The 20655-nt window shown below is 49.6% G+C and overlaps 1 protein-coding gene across 5 annotated transcripts in view; it reads right to left on the reverse strand.

Moving 5' to 3' along the window:
• The window catches only part of MOK (MOK protein kinase), an 830279-nt gene that overhangs the window by 552710 nt on the left and 256914 nt on the right, over positions 1-20655 (reverse strand). The window lies entirely within an intron of this gene.

Raw genomic sequence — 20655 nt, forward strand, 5'->3', positions numbered from 1 at the left:
GACCAGAACCACCCCACAACGATTCCAAAAACCCCCAAAACCAGAAGCCAGAAGAGAAAAGAGAAGAAGGAATACGTCAGCGCGTTCCCCGCTTTCTCTGACGACCATCCGTGGCAAACGGATAGGGAATTCCGAGCGGCCCAGCAGGAGGATTCCCTTCTTCAAGAGGCGTGGGGAAGGGCCCTCGATCAAGAAGACCCTTTGCAAGTAGGTCCCTACTTCTTTAAGAAAAACGGGTTACTATATAGAAAAGGAGGGCCCCAACAGAACGCCCAGTTGCTTGTCCCAGGTCCCTTCCAGGACAAAGTCCTCTTTCTTGCCCACAGCCACCTTCTGGGAGGTCATTTCGGCGACGAAAAGACCAGTCAGACCATTTTAGAGAAATTCTTTTGGCCCGGGGTGTACCAGAGGATCAAGAACTATTGTCAGGAATGCATTATATGCCAGAAAAACAGCCGATATAGACCACCCAGAGTGCCATTGCGACCCCTCCCTCTCATAGATGTCCCCTTTAGCCGAATAGGGATGGATATCATAGGTCCCCTCTTGCCCTCCCGTAGCGGGTGTCGCTATGCCCTGGTCATAGTGGACTACGCCACCCGCTTTCCTGAAGCCATACCCCTGAGACAACCCACTACCCAAACGATAGCCAAAGCCCTGATCTCCCTGTTTTCCCGGGTAGGGTTTCCCCGGGAAATCCTGACCGATCAGGGCACACCTTTCGTTTCGGCCTTGATGAAGCAAGTGTGCGCCGAATTGGGGATAAAACAAATTCGTACTTCGGCGTATCATCCGCAGACGGACGGATTGGTGGAGCGATACAACGCCACCCTCAAACAGACCCTCAAGAAACTCCTGGGCCTGGAAGCTAAAAGGTGGGAGGACCTACTGCCCTTAGCCCTCTTCGCCATCCGCTGCAAACCACAGAGCAGCACAGGCTACTCACCGTATGAGCTGCTGTATGGGCGTCCTCCGCGTACCCTGCTAGACATGGCACAAGAGGCCTGGGAGGCCGAACCGGATCGCACTCGTCCGCTCCCGGAATACCTTGAGAACCTGAAGACTCACCTCTCCATGATGCGGGATATAGTGAGACAGAATCTCGAGAAAGCTCAAGATAACCAAAAGAAGCAGTATGATAAAGGTACCAGGCCCCGTGAATTCGCCGTCAACGACTTGGTGCTCCTCATGATGCCCTCATCGGACCAGAAGCTCCTGGGACAGTGGCAAGGGCCTTACACCATCCTCAGAAGGGTGACCCCTGTTACCTATGAGGTAGAGATAGACTCCACCCGTGGAACCTCCCAGATATATCATGTAAACCTGCTAAAAAAGTGGGAAGGACCCCGTCCCGTCCTGCACGGAAACCCCGCTCACCAATGTCTCTCTTTTGACTCATGTATTGATCCGGACCTGACGTCGATACAAACCCGGGAAATACGGGAATGTCTGGCATCCCTGAAGACGGTCTTTTCCTCCTCTCCTGGCCGAACCAACATCACAGAGCATGCCATAGAAACAACGCCAGGAAAAATAGTCCGCTTAAGGCCCTATAGACTTCCCGAGGCACGCCGAGAGGTCATACGACAAGAGATAGCCGACATGCAGAAAATGGGAATCATAGAACCCTCAGTGAGCGACTGGAATTCCCCAATAGTCCTTGTCCCCAAACCAGATGGATCGGTCCGTTTTTGTATAGACTTTCGGGAGGTCAACAAGGTCTCTACCTTTGACAGCTACCCCTTACCCCGGGTCGATGAAATGATCGAACGGATAGGCAAAGCAAAGTACATATCGACCCTGGATCTATGCAAAGGGTATTGGCAAATACCCCTCAGGGAACAAGATAAAAAGAAGACCACCTTTTCCACCCCTGAGGGGTTATACCAGTTTTTGGTTATGCCCTTTGGTCTACACGGTGCCCCCGCCACCTTTCAGCGCGCTATGAACTGCGTTTTGAGACCCCACGCACAATACGCTGGCGCATATTTGGATGACATCATCATCTTCAGTGACAGCTGGCCCCAACACTTGACACATCTGTTTGACGTCGTCACCTCCCTGGGGGCCTTTGGGTTTGCCATTAACCCCGCCAAAACAACCCTGGCGGCGAAAACGGTTAAGTACCTGGGGTACCTTCTGGGAGATGGCTTAATCCGACCCCAAGAAAGCAAAACAGCAGCTATCCGATCCCTTCCCTTCCCTCACACCAAAAAGGATCTTCGAGCCTTCCTAGGTCTCCTGGGTTATTATCGACGGTTTGTGCCAAACTTTTCCCAGAGAGCAGCAGCCCTGACGGATCTGCTGACGAAATCAAACCGATCCGAGGAGAAACTACGGAACCCCTCTCCCGAAGCCTGGCAAGCCTTTGCTGATTTGAAAGAAGCCCTGACATCCAGCCCTATCTTAACACCCCCCGACTACTCCCGGCCTTTTATCCTACAAACGGATGCCTCCGATCATGGGTTAGGGGCTGTGTTATCCCAGAAGGATTCCCAAGGTAACGAAAGGCCTATTCTGTATGTCAGCCGCAAGTTGTTTCCCCGTGAAAAGCATTACGCAGTGGTGGAGAAGGAAGCCCTGGCCATCAAGTGGGCGGTTGACCATCTCCGCTATTATCTGGAGGGCAGAGACTTCGTCCTCTACACGGACCACGCCCCTCTGGAGTGGATGGCCCGGAACAAAGGTCAGAACGACAGAGTCCTCAGATGGTTTCTCTCCCTGCAGCCCTTCCGCTTCACTACCAAACATCGAAAGGGATCCGAACAGGGAAATGCTGATTTCCTTTCGCGATACCCTGCGTCTTCCCCCCCTACAGGAAGGACAGCTAGGGAAAGGGGATGTGAGACGGCATCCCGACAAACCCAACCAGTACTCCGCCCTTTTCCGAACTTACCTCCTTCACCGCCCCCGGGCCTGTCTCCCCGGTCTCTTTCTACCACCATACGGACTCGACCTGAGACGCCAGCAACCCGCCAGAGAGTCACTCGCTTCTTTTCCCCACAGGGACCAACCAGAACAACGGGCCAGAGCGCCTCAAATATCGCGGACTCCGGAAACCCCGCCCCTTTGGCAGCGACAGCACCGGATAAAAAGGAGAACCCGGAAATGCAAGCCGTCGGAGATTTGTGGCAGAAACCTCGGACTGGTGGACGCGAAGGAGAAGAGGAAGGTGACGGAGAGCAGTCGGCTGAAGCAGACGTGTGGACCGAAGAGTGGTGGAGTCCACAGGAGGTGGCTGTAGAGCGGCCGTAACTCACCTGGAGAGTTACGGCGGACCGCGTGAGTGCCCTTAACCTCAGTTATTCTACTCACTAGGAGTCCCCTGTATAGTCCTTGTAAATTCCCCTTCTCTTTAGAAATTCACGTCCCCTGCACTGTAATATAATTGTAAAGCACTGCACTGTTTTGTAATCCCCTTTTCTTTCACCTCCCGACCAAGCACCCTTTTCTTCCTCCAGCCCCGTATCCCTTCCTCCCGGGCCCTTCCTTTCCTCACTGACTCCGTTTTCCGATCCTTCCTCACACACACGGGTGACGGTGGAGATAGCTGTGATCCTACAACTAGGATAGGACTAACGGTCCCTTTTGTTTCTCTTTTGCTCCCTGCCCTCCGTGGATCCTCCCCATCGCCGGACCCTCCGTTGGACCCGCCGAAGACCAAAAGCAGCAACATCGACCCGGAGTGGATCCAGCCCCGGACTTCCTCTTGTTTTCCTTGTGTTCTACCTCTGTGACATTGCCAATAAAACCCCTACTATAGCACACTACATACGGCCTCCTCGCTTGCTTTTCCGGCCCGCTGTACACCCACCCTCACAGTGGCCTACACAGTCAAGTGGCGAGCGCGGGAATGCAGCGACAGCCGTTAAAAACCTGTGGGAGCCGAGGTAGAACTGAGCGCTCAGGCGAGACGCGGCTGTACCCGTCAAGATCACCAGCACTCTGAGACGTGGCCGCCAAATCGTGATTGACGGTGCCCTGCCCGGAGAAACCGACTCAGAGATCGCCGAGACTTGCACTCCGGGCCCCCTAGAGGTCCAGCGTGGGAGACCCTGGCTGTGTAACACCACAGAAGAAGCCTGCAGCCTGCCTTGCCAGGTAGCGGCCGCGGGAATGTAGCGACTGCCCGGACAACGAGCTGAGGCGATTCCACAGCCGAAAAAAACCCGGATCCCCAGGAGTAGGGTGCACAATAGAAGCTGCCACTGACACACCGGAGGCAGAGGCCTGGAGACGTTGAGGCCTACACCCGGTTCCCGGACGGCCTAGCTACTGAACCTGTGACTGCACGGAGCAACAGCGAGCACATGCACGGTGAGACGAGGTGCCATGCCATGCGACTGCCCATGGGCTGACTGACACACCAGTGAACCTCCAGCAGCCTTGCACCGGAGCGGAGTACACAAGAAAACACCCGAGACATAACGGAGCTGCAAGAGCTGGTGGCCATACAGGGAGCACCGCACACAGAGGTACGTGACTTGCCGCCACCTGAGCTCACACTGTGAGACAGCCGTGCCCCAAGATCCGTATATCCGAAAAGCGCCACCCACGTTGGGACAGATCAGGAAGGCCTCACCCGCATGTGAGCTGCCTGCCGCGATCCTGGGCCTGCAGACATGTGACTGCTCAAGCAGGCAATCCGGAGGGAACTCTCCGAAGGCACCGAACACGCACTACGGTAAATAGCCATGCTCAATCAGTGGGGCAGGGCAGATAGTGCATTGCGTCTCGCTGCCGGACCAGCTGGACCATAAAGGCAAGGGGCTAGATGCGGGGGCACATATGGAGAGAAGCGGAAGCAACTGAGACCCCTGAGAAAGGGACGGTCGATGTCGGAAGCCCCCACTGAACCATAGCAGTGGAACTATGAGCACCTCTGCCGTCACTAAGAACCTGGGGTAATACACACCAGGGAAATCACCTGAGGACCACAACCCCTTTGGGTAGGATTCTTGGACAGCGCAGGTGATACTACAGGCACACACCAGCAGCCCACGCGGAGATGGCCGCGGACCCACAAGCATGGCCCCATGCAAACACGCTACTGCAGCCCTCTGACTCGTAACTACAGCCACTGAACAGGGCAGACCATGTCACTCAATACACCGCAGTGGAAGAAGTGAGTTGCAATAGTGTGGACTAGTGGCAGAGCCTACACGGTCACCCACCATGGGAGCATACACCTGGTACGTGGTACGCACCAGCAGGAAATCCAGAGCACAATAGACCATAGTATATGATCTAGTGGAGCCTTGTGGTGGAATTGCAGTGATCCCGGCACTGGACTAACAGTCCGCCATCTGGCAGGCATATAGCCACGGCGAAGTGAAACATGCCCGGATACTGATTTGACCAGATCGCCAACGCTGCCCCCCCTAGCAGAGATTCTGTCACCAAGCGACTGGCCGCAATACTTCATGCCGCATTGAGAGTGACAATCTCTATATCCTTTACGGGGCGCATCGTTGTAAATTGACCTGGAGAAGACGTGCCCTGGAGGTGTGACCCCGGCTGTGTCATGCTCTAAGTGAGGCATTGTCGGCAACATGTGACGCTAATGAACTTAAGTGCTGGCCCTACCGGCATGCAAACAGACAGTAGGGGCAGCCTCACGCCTATAAGGCAGCGTGGAGTACATTGTCGTGCGGCCGCTTCACGTCAGGGGTCAATGCTTTCCGCCAAAAATCTAGCCATGGGCCACCTCCATACAAACACGCAGCAAAGTGCTATGCAGTCTGGCATTCAGGAGACACTTCGAGCACAACGCTTGCAGCTAAACTGGACTCGGTACTGGCTGCGGTTGAAAAAATCAGGACCACGTTAGACCTGAAAAGATCATCTCTTGAATCTAGAATCGACAAGGTCACCCCAGACTATACTCTCTTTCGCGCTGACCACCACAAGCTAGCGGAGAAAGTCCAATTGCATGATCATTCGTTGTCGGAGCTGAAACCCGTCACCCAAAGTCATACCGCAGCCTTGCAAGACATCCTAGATCGCATGCACGCATTGGAGGAAGAGTTAAGGATGCAGAAGGGTGCTCTCGCCTCAACAATGTCCGGTTGGTGGGTCTTCCAGAGGGAGAAGAGGGCCGGACCCCAGAACTCTATTTGGAACGCTGGCTTAAAGACATCCTGCCCCCAGGGACACTGTCCTCACACTTTGTAGTAGAGGGGTGTACCGTGTATTAGCTCACAAGCCCCCTCCGGAGGCCATTCCTCTTCACACTCTTAAACTACAGAGACAGGGATGCAGTCTTGTGCGAAACTCGGAAGCTCTCAGACCTCAAGGTCAGTGGGATTCCAGTCATGATATTCCCGGACTATACGGCACAGATGCAGAGACGGAGAAGTACCTAAGCTGCTGTAAAGCGCCAGCTGCCAGAACTGTAACTCCCTTACTCCCTGCTTTTTCATGCCAGGCTATGGGTGGTGGCTAAAGGTGGGGCCTGTTTCTTCGATTCACCTGCAGAGACGTGGGACTGGCTGGAAGAATCAGGACTCTGGTCAGGGCCTTGCCCCTCAAGTGCGGAATCAACTAGGCCCAGCAGTAGGAGGACCTGCTGTCAAAGGAAGCAGAGGAAAATGGGAAGCACGTCTACAATGACTGCAGCACCAACCCCAGAACAAATCCGGATGGAGCGCAGAGACGCCTTGGAGGTAGCTGCGACATTGGGGACTCAGACTACCGTGAGGGCCAGGAAGTAAGCTCCTCTGGGTCTGCTACTGCCAGCGGTTCGTTTACCCCTTAACATGAGGACCTTGATGGGGTGCAGATGCCGGAAGTTACTCTACAGACCACAGATGGCATCATATGAAAAAACACTATCGCCATGAGCAGTGAAGAAGGCTGCTCACGCAAGTAATGACTTTCTTGTGAAGATTGGCTATGTTACTGATCACTCACTAAAGTACAATCTACCGCCGATGCCTTAATCTGCCACACACACATACTCTACACACAGGCCGTAGCCTATGTAACGCATAAATAGCGAAAGTGCACATTAGCACACAGGTAGGGAAGAGGGTGACAACGCCTCGGTACAGAGGGATAGTTGAAACTCATAGTAAGGCCCACACTGCCCATCCCCACAGCGTCTTCAAACTGGAATAGTTGCTGCCTTTGTTGGGCAAAGAAGTAGTTTGTACAGGCCTCACCACGGAGTTCGCCCTAATCGTTAACATGGTTACGGTTCATGTTTCAAGTTCTAGTTCACCATGGTCAGCCCGGAACCGCCAAACACATTACATATCTGATGTTACACAGCTCGCCCCAAACCAACCAGAACAGTTCAGTAGTCAGACATGACAAAGGTGAAAGTGGGTACGTGGAATATACGTGGCATGCACATGCCTACAAGCAGATATTCTATATTCTCGTACTTACAAAGACACACGGCAGGTAATGCATTACTTCAGGAAACGCACATGTCACAGGTTGAGCTGGAACGCTTGCTTAGGAAGTGAAGGGGCCAGGTATTCGGCGCCACCTATTCAGCACATGTACAGGGCACATTGATATGGGTCAGAGCGGGAATAAGTGACGCAGAGGGCAGGTACACTTTTGTGAAGGGACATTTGAACGGCCAAGAGATATTGCTAGGCTCCCTCTATGTCCCTAACACGGACCAGGTCTCCTGTCTCGAACACATATCTGAGGTGGTAGCTCAATGAAATGGGATCCCCTGGCTGGTGGGAGCGGATTTTAACTCAGTGCTCAATGTGGATCTCAATAGGTCATTCCGCCCCTTAACAGAACCCCCTCTGCATCCAACACGCAGGCCCTCTCAAGCTGGCTTACACATTGGGCCCTGTTTGATGTGTGGTGAATCCTTAATCCCACAGCTCGCGTCTACTCTCACTATTCTGCAGTGCACAGGCTACATGTACGCCTGGACAAACTGATAGGATCGCAGGCTTTACTCCCATTAGTCCAAAAGGTTGAATATCTAGGTCGGACCCACTCCGATCATAACCCCCTGTTGATGCAGCTCGGGTAGGAGACACAACTCCCCCAGGTCCCCACGTGGCGACTCCAGCCTAGTGCAATGGAGGACCCAGCGTTTCGTTCATCGTTGGGGACGGCAATATTAGCGTACTTTGAACTGAATAAAGACACACCTAGCGATGCGCTCATAGAATGGAAAGCATTTAAAGTGTCAATCAGAGGCCATTGCATGGGAGCCACGTGGACTGACTCCCTTGCAAAAATCGAAACCCAGCTAGTTTGATACCAATGTAAAGGAGAGGGGGCGAGTAGAGACTTGCATCGCATAGAAACGCTATGCTCAGATCACAAAGACCACATGGAGCGGCTTCATTGCCACAATTACACTGTGCACACAGCCTGCACGCACACTGCAGCAGATAGAGCAGGCAGATTGCTAGCCTGGCTGATCCGGCAAGAACATGCTCACGCCCTAATCAGGAGGGTACGGCCAACACTGCCCATCCCCACAGCAGTCTTCAAACTGGAATAGTTGCTGCCTTTGTTGGGCAAAGAAGTAGTTGCGACAAGCCTCACCACGGAGTTCGCCCTAATCGTTAACATGGTTAAGGTTCAAGTTTCAAGTTCTAGTTCACCATGGTCAGCCCGGAACCGCCAAACGCATTACATATCTGATGTTACACAGCTCGCCCCAAACCAACCAGAACAGTTCAGTAGTCAGACATGACAAAGGTGAAAGTGGGCACATGGAATATACGTGGCATGCACATGCCTACAAGCAGATATTCTATATTCTCGTACTTACAAAGACACACAGCAGGTATTGCATTACTTCAGGAAACGCACATGTCACAGGTTGAGCTGGAACGCTTGCGTAGGAAGTGAAGGGGCCAGGTATTCGGCGCCACATATTCAGCACATGTACAGGGCACATTGATATGGGTCAGAGCGGGAATCCCGTTTGTCCGCGAAGATGACATAAGTGACGCAGAGGGCAGGTACACTTTTGTGAAGGGACATTTGAACGGCCAAGAGATCTTGCTAGGCTCCCTCTATGTCCCTAACGCGGACCAGGTCTCCTGTCTCGAACACATATCTGAGGTGGTAGCTCAATGAAATGGGATCCCCTGGCTGGTGGGAGCGGATTTTAACTCAGTGCTCAATGTGGATCTCAATAGGTCATTCCCCCGCCCCTTAACAGAACCCCCTCTGCATCCAACACGCAGGCCCTCTCAAGCTGGCTTACACATTAGGCCCTGTTTAATGTGTGGTGAATCCTTAATCCCACAGCTCGTGTCTACTCTCACTATTCTGCAGTGCACAGGCTACATGTACGCCTGGACAAACTGATAGGATCGTAGGGAGGGGGGGGTTGTAATGTATGGATTACGGACTTTAACAGGTAAGTAAACATATAAATAAATAAAACGAATTTCGTGGCACGCACTGCATCGCATTTGGTGATGCAGTGCACACAACGAAATTCGTTTTATTTATTTATATGTTTACTTACCTGTTAAAGTCCGTGAACCTTACATTGCGACCCCCCACCCTGCCCCTCCCCCTCCCTACGTCACCGCCCTGCAGTTACACCTACCACCGGCCGTGGCTGTGTACAGGTGTGCAGAGGTAGGCATGTAATAGAGTATATACTCCAGAGGACAATCAGAAATGTAAGCTAATATGTAATGACATGACTTCTCTCCCCCTTTTCTTCCCTCGCCTACCTATCGGGCACGAATTGCAACTGCACCTAAAAGTAATGTTTTTACAGCATTTATCCTGTGCAATAAGACCATACAAATGTACATGTACCATACCTCATGTAACAGCTGGGATGCCCAGCAGTGCCTGCATTTATATGCTGTATGTTGTAAAAATACAAAATCAATCAAATGGATTTGCAAAAAAAACCACATTGGATACCTTGGCATTGGGAGTCGTCCCAATAAAAAAGCTTTTAGATCTAGTATTTTTTGGGCCACAGGTCAGTATAAAATGTTTTTGGTGATTGACCTTCAGATTTAAGTTCCCCATAAAATCATTAAAAACATCTAAAATAACCTGTAAACCATTAGCAGTACAAGCGATAAGAACTGCATCATCTGCATATAAAAGTACAGAGACGGGGTGAGGACCTCTCTCAGGAGCATCCTTTACATGGGAGACTAAACTTGACTCTGGCGTTGATATAAAATAAGAAAAAAAAAGTGCAGAAACACAGCCATTCCTTACCCCTCTTGTGAGCTTTATGGAATGGATATATTCACCATTTTGTGTGTAATGTACTTTCGTGGTTGTGTACCAATGAAGGCGCCTCAGAAGGTCCAATAGAAGGGTGTCAATACAAGCTTAATCCATCAACTCCCATAATTTCCCCCGTCGACCAAGTAAAAAGCACAGGAGAGATCCATAAATGCCAGATGTAGGGCACCTCTCCTGGCTTTGACATATTTCACAAGGATTAAGGATAAATTTAGTGACTGTTTGACAGTGCCTACGCCGGGGCGGGGCCCTATATTGTACCTCAGTCTAATCTTCCAATTTGCCCAAAATTACAAGCCCTAAGATTTTGACAGAGAAATCTGATGGCAAATTAGGGCAGTAGCAGGCTGGGCTTAAAAACCGGCACTATAATGGTTTCCCTCCAGAAATCAATGGGGTCCTCTTTTATCTTAGATCTCCGCACATTAGTTAGTAAGGGACTCAAACAGCGGGGTTATGCCTAAACAGGTCGATAGGGACCCGATCGGGTCCCGGTGCCTTTCAAGCCAAAGCAATTTAGTTTGATGGGTTGATATATATTCCAAGCGCAACAGCTGGAAGCGGACACGGTTGGGGTCTTTCAAATTGAGAACATCACAGTCCCCCCTTGAGGTTTTGGCTGATGTAACAACCCAACTCACCCTACGGGCCATAAGGATCTTGTCCACATGGTCAAATTGACAGCCTGCGTTTTTTTGCACCAGTACATGGTTCCCAATTGGAAAGACCTCAATCGTGTCCGCTTCCAGCTGTTGCGCTTGGAATATATATCAACCCATCAACCTAACTTGCACGCCCCACAGTTAGGCTTTTTCTATGGCTACCTCTTACCAAAGCCATCCAATCTAACAGGCGCAGAGTTAGAAACCCTCAAGGATCATTAATATTGCCCACAATTTCAGCCACTACCTGCTTTGAGCATTATCAAAAAACGGAAACTGGCAAGTTATGATTAAGGGTGCAACTTACAACTGACAACCATGCCATGCACTGCTCATGACATCATTGACAACATCACTGATAAGATCATATATTGTAACATGACATCACTATTGACATGAATGTATGAAAAAGTAGAATGTATGATGCAGACTGTTCACGTCAAACAAGCACAAGAAATTATTTCAGACCAAATTACATACGCCTATAACAAGCATTTACAATGCAATGGTTTTGCCTTTGTTAAAGTTAGAGCTATTGGCATTGCTCTTGACATTATTTTTATTTATGTTTTTTTTAAACATAAATAAATGGCATTGTCATTTACAATGCCACTAGCTTTATCTCTAGCAAATGACACAAACAAACACACACAGAGCCCCCCCACACACACCCACACAGAGCCCCCCGCACACACAGCCACACAGAGCCCCCCGCACACACAGCCACACAGAGCCCCCCACACACACAGCCACACAGAGCCCCCCACACACACAGCCACACAGAGCCCCCCACACACACAGCCACACAGAGCCCCCCACACACACAGCCACACAAAGCCCCCCACACACACAGCCACACAGAGCCCTCCACACACCCACACAGAGCCTTCCACACACACCCACACAGCACAAGCAGGCAACAGGGGCACACGGAGGCACAAGCAGGCAACAGGGGCACACGGAGGCACAAGCAGGCAACAGGGGCACACGGAGGCACAAGCAGGCAACAGGGGCACACGGAGGCACAAGCAGGCGACAGGGGCACACAGAGGCACAAGTAGGCGACAGGGGCACACAGAGGCACAAGCAGGCGACAGGGGCACGAAAACTGAGGCACAAGCAGGCGACAGGGGCACGAAAACTGAGGCACAAGCAGGCAACAGGGGCACACGGAGGCACAAGCAGGCGACAGGGGCACACAGAGGCACAAGTAGGCGACAGGGGCACACAGAGGCACAAGCAGGCGACAGGGGCACGAAAACTGAGGCACAAGCAGGCGACAGGGGCACGAAAACTGAGGCACAAGCAGGCAACAGGGGCACACGGAGGCACAAGCAGGCAACAGGGTCACGAAAACGAGCACAAGCAGGCAAAAGGGTCACAAGCAGGAATTGTAATTTAGACGGGGCTGAAGTGGAGAATGGTCAGTAGGGAAGTAGTGCGGCTGGTGCAGTGGTACCAGGCTGAAAGGTGAGAGGGGCTGTCTGCACCCCAGTTTGGACAGTTTCCACTACCTAACAGGGATTGGTGGGAGGGGGCGTACTTCTTGCTTGCTTTAGGGCTGTTACTTCGGGGACGCAGTGCACGCTCTTGCCTGCTGCCTGCTGCTGCCGGGACACGACAACAGGCAGGGAGAGGACAGGCTGGGAGAGGGCTGGGAGAGGGCAGGCTGGGAGAGGGCAGAGAGGGGACACGCTGGGAGAGGGCAGGTTGGGAGAGGGCAGGCTGGAAGTGGACAAGCTGGGAGAGGACAGGCTGGGAAAGGTCATGGAAGGGACAGGCTGGGAGAGGGCAGGCTGGAAGAGGACAGGCTGGGAAAGGGCAGGGAGGGGACAGGCTGGGAGAGGGCAGGCTGGGAGAGGGCAGGCTGGGAGAGGGCAGGCTGGGAGAGGGCAGGCTGGGAGGGGGCAGGCTGGGAGGGGGCAGGCTGCGAGAGGGCAGGCTGCGAGAGGGCAGGCTGCGAGAGGGCAGGCTGCGAGAGGGCAGGCTGCGAGAGGGCAGGCTGCGAGAAAGTCCGGAAGAAGGAAAAGGTGTCATTGCACCTCAAGCCCTCACAGGGGATGCAGAAAATCATTCTTTGGATAGGTAACAAATAATGAAGCCAAAAGGATGGGCCAACCCACTCATCCATCACTACCATGCCTTACACAGAATCGTGCCAAGGGTGCACACTGGTGATCTGTGCATTTCACGATCAGGTTCCACCCCCTTCCTCGCTGACACTCTTAATCACAGAGATGTCACATGCACTAGGAACACTTACTCAGGCTGCCTCCGCCGGCTGCTCCTGCGCTGTGCGAGGCCTCGCGGGGCCCCCCGGCCGGCACTGGGGCGCCCCCGGGGCCGGCTCCGGGCGGAGTGCACCCGCTTTGCCTCTCAAAATGCCCCGGGTTAGAGAAATAGTCCCGCAGACGCGGCAGCTCGCGGCCGCTCTCCAGCAGCTCAGTGTGCAGCTCCAGCGCCGTCAGCACCAGCTGTTCCCGTAGGAGTTGAGCGGCCAGCACATCCAGCGGCACCGAGCGCGGCTCCGCTGCAGGGCCCGTGGGAGGGGCCGGTACCGGGGGTCCAGCTGGTGACAGAGCAGGCTCCGAGCCGCCTGACGGGGACAAGAGGTCTGCCGCGGTCTCATCTTCCTCTTCCGAGTCGCTCAGGAAGGGGTTAACTGAGGCCCCGGGAGCGCCAGCCATGGCGAGGCACCGGGCTCTACTTGACGACCTCGCCCGACACCAGCGCAGACCGGGAGCGGTGACAGCTGAGCAACAGCGCATGCGCAGCCCTAGGACAGCCAGGCCAACCCACGGTACCTGTCAACAGAGACAGAAAAGAAGGACTAAACCTGACATCTGCAAGGGGAGCCTGCGCACGAGCTGTCTCGTGACACCCCTTTTCTTTGTTTATGACATTTCTTCTCACGTGACCTGCTCTATGTTCTGGGGAGCGGACATAAAATCCAGATGGGAGAGGCTGCGTTGGTGGTCATTCGTGAGAAAAGCGGACTTCGCCTCTGTCTTATATTTGCTGCTGCGCACTCTCAATATAAGGTTCCCCATATGCAGGCGAAAATCTAGAATGGGTGCAAGTTACCCAGGGATATAAGAAACGGGGAATGGAGTCAAAGCATCTAACCACGCCCAAACGGTGTTGAATCGGCCAGCTACACCTAACATGGCGGGACATTAGGTCCGACGTGTGGATATATGCGGCCTAGTGTTTGATTTTGTGAATCTCCCCTGCGCTTAGTGATAAGTAAATACACAGCAAAATAAACGTAGCATTAGTTCGGAATCTGAAACGATTTCTTCTGGCGGACGAAGTTATAATAGTTTATGCACCAATTTTAGCAGTGGTTAGAATACAGAGGTTCAAAATATTCTTTGTTGAGCAAATAACTGAAATAACAAGCGGGAGGGGGCGGGAAAGGGGGAGGAGAGACGCTGACGACGGCCGGCCGGAGCACGAAGGCGGGCACCAGGAAACAAGCGGGAGGGGGAGCAAGGGAGGTGCCGGCAATGCCGGAACAGAATCGGGGGCGTTCCCGGCGTCGCGTGACGTCGGCAAAAGCCAAAGAATGTCGGGAACGCCCCCGTGTCTGGTCCGGCATTGACGGACAGGCCCCTCGTCCAATGGCAAGGCTCCATTTACGGAGCCAGCCAATGAATGAGGAGGGCCGACCCAAAGCACACTACAATTCTCATCAGGTTTTCGCCTGCGGGAAAAAGATGCGCAGAGCGCATCTTTTTGGCGAGGCAAAACCTAAAAAGGCAAAATAACCTGCTTTCTTGACATTTAATAAAGGAGCAAATACATTAAATGTTAGAGAGTGCTTGAAGAATATAATGCTTATAAACATGTACTAGGAACAAACAGACTCTGCATGCCTAATTTGTGTGTAGAAGATTAACTTGACCCAATGCTATGGACACGTAATACCAGTGGAAAAAGTGAGACGCAAGTGTGACAGAAGAATTCATAAAATGCAACAGGCGCATTCTGTGCGCACAAAATTTGGCCGGGCCATCAAGCAATTAGGATGTGTCCGAAACTGACATATATTACACTCGGATAGAGGACGAGTTACAGAGCTTTTTCAATAGCTATTGTAGTTAAATGTACTGTGTATGGTCTTGTCACTTAAATATGCCTCATGTGTTCCACCTGTTAAGACGTGGGTAGTGTTTCATGGCATATAAAGTTTCACAAGAACTTTACACCTACTGTAACCTGGAAACCTGGAGGGCGCACAAAGAGTAAAGCGTTCAAATTGTGGCTTAAGGTGATGGCTACTTGATAACCAGAGTCTTTGAATCAGAGAAATATATTGCCAATGACTATTCCCTAAGAAAATTATGCAGATGGAAGGAAGGGTGTGGACAATCAAAACGGTGCATGAAATCAAAGTAGATTGTATTGTGTGCCCGCCAATAACATGGTTTGCCCAAACGGTAGTAACCATGCTATTAAAGAATAGATTTATTTTTTATGAATGTTATGTTCTTGACTGTGAATGTAATCAAATTCAAATTGTTTTATTTCGGAGCAAGCCATAAAAGCAGAATAAAACAATTGATAAAAAAGAACAACAACACATCTTCAACAAGACTTACATTAAAAAGGAGACAATTAATTTAGCAGTGAATGTAATCATGTGTAAAGTTTTATGAGTCAATGAACCGAAATAAAACGTATTTTTGACTTGTTACTTTGCACTAGAAAGTGCAGGAAGAACCGATCGGCTGCCATTGAACTCACATCTTTGGGGAATGTAGTGAAAAAACCTGGGGAGTGAAGGCAGATTTATAAGTTAATGTTCCACAAAGCAATAGGAGGATTTGCTCAACATTTACCTGCCCTAAGGCAAGTTAAATGGATTTCTGTGGCAATTGTCTAATTTTGCAAACCTTTTGCTATGTACTTCACCCAGTCTCCCCAAATAAACCTCAAAATGGTGCTTGTGGTGCCTGGTCCAGTCTAAGCAGAGCTCATGGCGATCCAGGGTGGGCAAGATAGAGACGGATTGAAAAGTGGTACCTCCAAAGGGAGAGAGTGCAGAGGAGTACTGCGGTACACACCTAAAGCATTCAAAGTCCTCTTGGCGATCTATCAGCAAGCCACTTAGCCCCAACTACCAGCTTGTGTGCCACTGAAGAGAGTCAGAGGATCAGAACTGTAGTGGGACTTGAGGGTTGGAGCCTGATTGCCGTCTCACTGAATACTATGATATGATATGATATGATATATGATAACAATTTATAGATCACGCTAAAACCTGCAGGTGCCAAATCCCTGTAGCAGGAGAGATAGGTCAACAAGAGCAGAGCAGTCAAGAAATCAAGGACTCTAAGATGAAAAAAGCCAAGTATTAAGATGTTTTTTTACTACTAAAAGGTGAAGGAGGCATGCCCAGTAACTTCAAAGAGTAGCTGTGAGATAGACTGGAGGGATCCAAAGGAACACAAAACAAAGTGCCCAAGGACAAACAGGAGTTTTCCATCCACAGTAATCCCCCATCCAACATTGTTCAGCACCTCTTGATGCAGTGTGTTGATGCCTGGATAACCAACATGACCCTGATGGAAGCGGTCTGATTGTAACTTTTGAAAGCTTTGAGCACCTCTGCAGGCAATACTGATCGTAGCATCTCCGATAAGGAATATCATTTGGGATAAATAGCCTCTAGACTTACTGGAACAAAGAACCGGGTTAATGGACTGGATAAGAACTGGGAATGATTTGAAGTAAAGGGAAAGATCCAGCAGTAAGATATGCAGCAGCATGAGGTATTTAAGGAGTGCGCTATGGTAACAGCATACTTGCATTTCTGTTCTGGTGCAGGTCTAATACAGGTATCAACACTAGAGGGCTCTACAAAGTCTTTGAAATCATGACAGAGTGTAGTGTACTGGTGGAGCAACTTCTTACTCATGCATCATTATTAAGAACTTTGGATCAACGCAGTAGCACACACACTTCACATTCTGGGGGAGCTCCAAAAGACTGGTAACAACTTTATATAGATCTTTCAGGGAACAATCAGTTGAACTTGGAGAAGACTGAGGGCAAAGTGGGAACTTGATTTGGACAGTGAATTTCCAGGCTGGATGGTGATCCAGCTCTGGTGCAAACTGTCAAGATCGAGGAATGTGAAGTTCAGGCTATTGCAGTTTAACTTTCTGCACCACACTTACTTAACACCAAAACAAAAGAATAGTAGGTTCCCTACGGCACCACATTTGTGCCCCAGATTTGGGATAGAAGACTTCCACATGGTTTGGATATGCCTCACCATGCAATTATTCTGGCCCTAAACACTAGAAACGTCCCTTCCAGCCATAGTGTATGACGCTTGCGCTTTATACTCCATCCCAAGGTAGATAACTCTAACAGTAAATGCATCGGCTTTGACTGCTGTTGGCTAAAAAGTCCATAGTCGTGAACTGCCAGTCGTCCTCTGCACATGGAGACTAGAAATCCATAAGTGAGTCACAGCCAAAAACGACACATGTACCACACAGACAAGAAAGATGGGCAGCAATACAGTTTTTTATTGGCCACAGTCAGACCCGAGTGCTCTCTCTGCGTGCTTTGTTTGCCAACTATTATTCCTGAGTTACTGTCCCTCATATCCTACAATTATGGAATAAGTTACTAGTAATGTTGAATCTTATAAAAGCATTCCACATGTCTCTACCTAATCTCCCTACAATCATTTTTGGAATTCTGAGCTGCCTGTGCAGAAACCAGTAAACAGCAATTAACTGATCTTTCTATGTTAAACATTGGTGTAGATAATAATACCAATTAAAAATGAACAAGCTGACTAAATGAGATGTGACTATAAATGTACTTGTTTCCGTGCCTTAACTCCTTCACTCTGTTTGCATGCCTTAACATGTACTGATTCATGTTATCAATGAATTTGAATGTCATGTTCATAAAGATCTGAAGAGTACATTGGGGTATGCCTACTAAATTTCATGTATTCATCCCCCGAAGACATTTTAGTGTTGTACAATTGCTCATTTTCTGCACTGTTTAGTAAGCATAGCCTCCTTTTGAGGACTGGCGCTGTAAAGCGTTTTTTGAAAAGGTTGCGGAGTTAGCGCTTGTTTGAATCTTCAGTCCAAAGTGCGGATTGAGCCTGTCTGTCTCCTAGTAGAAAGCAGCTTCCAATCCCCTGGCCAGCAAACCTTGTCTGAGGTCGCTGGGACCTTATATGGTCTGCTAGTGGTTGGTACATGTCTACACTGATTGGTGGTTGTAGCTGGTGTTTCTATTGGATTAGGGTTAATGTCCTCATTGGTTGGGTATTTGAGGGTTCTGATTGGTTTCTGGGTCTGTGATTCAATCATTGTAGGGTTGGGACTAGGGCTAGGGTTAGGTTTTCTATTGGAAGTAGGGACTAGGGCTTCCTATGTTAATGGTTGTTGGGAGTAGGGTGGGACTAGGGCTAGGGTTAGACCTTTAATTGGAAGTAGCGATTAGGGCTTCTGGTGTGGTTGCTGGACTAGGTGTGGGACTTAGAGTAGGGTTAGGCTTTCTATTGGAAGTAGGGACTAGGGCTACCTGTGCCATTGGTTGCATGGATTTGTTTTGGGACTACTGGTAGGGCTAGGGCCTTTATTGGAAGTAGAGATCAGGGTTTTTGAACTGATTGGGTGCTTGGACTAGGGCTAAGATTGGCTGTAAGGTCCTGGTTTCCTATTGGTTCTAGATTTTAGGGCTAGTGTTGTGATTGGATAGTGTTAGGACTAGGGTTCCCATTGGCTGAAGGGTCACCTGATTACTAGGGCTATAAAAGGCCAGGCTTAGGGTGTATCAGCCCGGGCGTCGAGGCGAAGGGCAGAGAGGACAAGGGCAGTTGCCTGTTTGAGTCTGTTAAGGGCAAAGAGGACAAGGACAATTGCCTGTTTGAGCCTGCTAAGGGCAGAGAGGACAAGGGCAGTTTCCTATTTGAGCCTGTTTGAGACTGATCGGGACTAGGGCCAGAAATGCTGCCCTTTTTCTCATTTAGCAATACCCAGCCCACACCATCCACATCCACAAACAGAGCAACACACTCACACCAAATGTACACCACGCACAACACTATGCACAGATTAATATACCAGCCTGCACTACAAACCCAACCAAACCACATCTACACACCCTACTATCCCAACTACCACACATATCCACCATCACCTACAAACAGTACCCAACTCTATCCTATACCACTAACCAATACACTCATCACTAACACAACACCAATCAACACCATACATAACTACATCCCATTCAGACACACTCTCCCTGCTGTAATTACACCTATCAGACCACCTTTTATCACTAACAAACGTATAATCATCCTTCCATCAGTTGTCAAACAAACACCCTCCTCTCTCTTCTACCATAATAACACTAAGGCACAACACACACACTGCACACCACCACACTTTGTAACTCTTGCAACAAACCAGTCTAGGATAAACACTCTCACCTCTACTTCATTCCCTCCTACACACATCATACACTCTACTCATAAACACATTACCACCCCCTCTACGTCACATCCTCCTCTCACAAACAATACTACGCTCAATATATCTTCTAGCCCAACCTTCTGACTCATCTCTAACTTCTTCTCCTACTCCTTCCAATGCACTACCCTATATCTCACCCTATACATCTAGAAATATATCCTCTACATCCACTCTCTCATTTATCCCAAACCCCAAGCCACTACTACGATTGCCAAAATAACCCTTTCTAGACTCTCTCCTACTCTACCCCTCCTTGTATCATCTGACACCTCTTTTACTATACCGATCCCCTAAAACAAACCTTAGTAAACTCTTTCCTCTGAGTCCTCCCCTCCAAAACTCCTTTTTACTCATACAAAAGCCTCCTCCTATTGCTAAGACCTAAAAAAAAAAAATGTTCACTCTTTTATCCCTCCACTATCCTTTTCAATCAAAACTAACAGGTTCACTTCTCAAATTCCATATTAAACTATACTAATATACTACCCAAATAACTGAATAACATATCCACTACTCAAATTACTTCATATTTTTTTACTATACTAATTTTCAACAGTAATCCTTTATGGTTTCCGGAGTGGTGTGCTACTCGCCAGAAAAGCAATTCAACACCCATCAGGGGTAACAAGTGCTATATGAATGCAAATCTTTCTTCCACTTTTATCCCTCCGCTATCCTTCTCACTCCAAGTAACTGACTAATATCCACCACTGAAATTACTTCATATTTCACCATATTAATTCACCACTAATCCTTTGTAGGCTTCCTGAATAGTGTGCGTCAACAGCGCTATATAAATACAAACATTTGTCCTCCTCTATCCTTCTGCTATCATTCCAAATCCAAATAACTGACTAACCTATCCACCACTTAAAATGTACTTGCATGTTTCACTATACTAATTCAACACTAATCCTCTATGGGTCCCGGAGTAGCACGCTACAGGCCGAAAAAGCGATTTGACGCCTCGTCAGGGGTAGTAAGCGCTATATAAATGCAATTACAATACAATACAATACAATGTAAAATCCTTCCCACTGCTCATTATTTACTTTCTTTTAAGTAACAATATTGAGCATATTCTCTTGCTTACATTTACTTAAACTGTATACCAATGTGCTCAGAATGATCAGCTTTTAGCATTATATGCGCCATCTGCTTGAGGGCAGAAGCTCTGGTCAGTTAAAACGACAATTGTCGCACACTGATTTGCCTGCATACTCGCTGTTTGCGCATTAATTACATGTTAGATATTT

Source organism: Lissotriton helveticus, chromosome 9 (genome assembly GCF_964261635.1).
Source record: "Lissotriton helveticus chromosome 9, aLisHel1.1, whole genome shotgun sequence".
NCBI classification, from domain to species: Eukaryota; Metazoa; Chordata; class Amphibia; order Caudata; family Salamandridae; genus Lissotriton; species Lissotriton helveticus.